This window comes from Numenius arquata, chromosome Z, assembly GCF_964106895.1.
Source record: "Numenius arquata chromosome Z, bNumArq3.hap1.1, whole genome shotgun sequence".
Taxonomy (NCBI): Eukaryota; Metazoa; Chordata; class Aves; order Charadriiformes; family Scolopacidae; genus Numenius; species Numenius arquata.
The window spans coordinates 41,805,062-41,806,897 of NC_133616.1; positions in this window are offsets into that span (position 1 = coordinate 41,805,062).

Below are 1,836 nucleotides of genomic sequence, written 5' to 3' on the forward strand. Positions count from 1 at the left end.
CAGTGTGCGATATTACATCTGTGTGAACATACAGTGTCCTCACAGTGTTCAAAGGGCCTTAATCTGTTTGATTTCTCTGAAGTTTGCCCAGCGTTAGAGTTCACATCCTGCTGCCTACAAGCAGACTAGAAGCATAACTTTTCAAATAAGAAAATAATTACTCTAAGTTGATGACTAAGAGTGATTTGGTTAAGTGGCTGGTGTCCCAACCATAGAATGGTTAGAGTTGGAAGGGACCTTAAAGATCATCGAGTTCCAATCCCCCTGCCATGGGCAGGGACACCTCCCACTAGACCAGGTTGCTCAAAGCCCCATCCAACCTGGAACTATTCCAGGTATGGGGCATCCACAGCTTCCCCAGGCAACCTGTTCCCTTGTCTCACCACCCTCACAGTAAAGAATGTCTTCCTAATATCTAATCTAAATCTCCCCTCTTTCAGTTTAAGACCATTAGCCCTTATCCTATCGCTACACTCCCTGATCAAGAGTCCCTCTCCATCTCTCCTGTAGGCCCCCTTTAGGTACTCAAAGGCCGTTATAAGGTCTCCCCAGAGCCTTCTCTTCTCCAGACTGAACAACCCCAATTTTCTCAGCCTGTCCTCATAGGAGAGGCGCTCCAGCCTTCTGGAATGAAATGCAAATTCTAGGATCTGGACTACATTTGAGTCACTTTGCACCTTGTAATGCTCTCCACAATGCTAGAGGGACTGCTCTGATCTGAAGTCATGTCTACGTAAACAAACCTAGCAGACTAATGAGAAATGTAGCTGTGAAAGAGGAGTTTGTTTCCTCTCCCTCAGACTGCCGAGACCAGCTGGCTGCAACTCCTGCTGTAATTAAAAATGTTTCGGTATCTGTATAGCTCCTTATGTGTATGCATTGCTGACAGTAAAGCTGCACAGTGTGTATAATGACACGCTGAAGGACAGTATGTTTGCTTTCTTCTAGAACTGTATTTAAAGCTTTTTTTAGGAAACAGTAGAATCAATCATAGAATTTTCTAGGTTGGAATGGAACTTTCAGGTCATCGAGTCCAACCATCAACCTAACACTGACAAAAACCATCACTAAACCATGCTCCTCAGCACCAGATCTACCTATTATTTAAACGCCCCCAGGGATGGCAATTCCATCACTTCCCTGGGCAGCCTGTTCCAATGCTCGATAACCCTTTCGGTGAAGACATTTTTCTTAATGTCCAATCTAAACCTCCCCCGGCGCAACTTGAGGCCATCTCCTCTTGTCCTATCGCTTTTAGTTTCCGTTCAGCTGTACAATTTCTCTCTAAAACCGCTGCTGTCATTAGATCCCTCCAGCCCGGCAGTGCTCTACAGACACGTTTCGCTCACCTGGGGGTGAGGGAGAAAGGAAAGCATTACGCTTTCCCCACCCTCCGCAGGAGCATTCAATGCGGCAGTAACGACTACGACAGCCAACCGTACCTTGCCGGTTCCTGGGGCGCCGGCCGGCAGCCAGGCAGGCCGCCCAGCCGCAAGGTGCTGCCTGGCCTGAGGGAAAGCGGCGCCTGTGACGAGGGGCGATGCAGCCCGTCCCGCCGCGGGGTTGCGCTGGGACACTGGCGCCCGCCCGCACGGGAGGAGGCTGGAGGAAGGGGAGCGGGAGGGCGAGCTTCTCCGCCGCCGGCCGCAACCTCACTGCTGCCGTGAGGGGCGCCGGCAACGACGGACCGGGGGCCGCCTCCCGGTAGCCGATAAGCCTGGGGCGGGGCTGGCCGCGGGATGCCCCGCCCCTCGGGTTGCCGCGGTGAGGAGCGGCCGTTGGGCGCGGCCATTTTGAACGGTGGGAGGCGGGGGGCTGTCGCGGAGGCGGCCAATC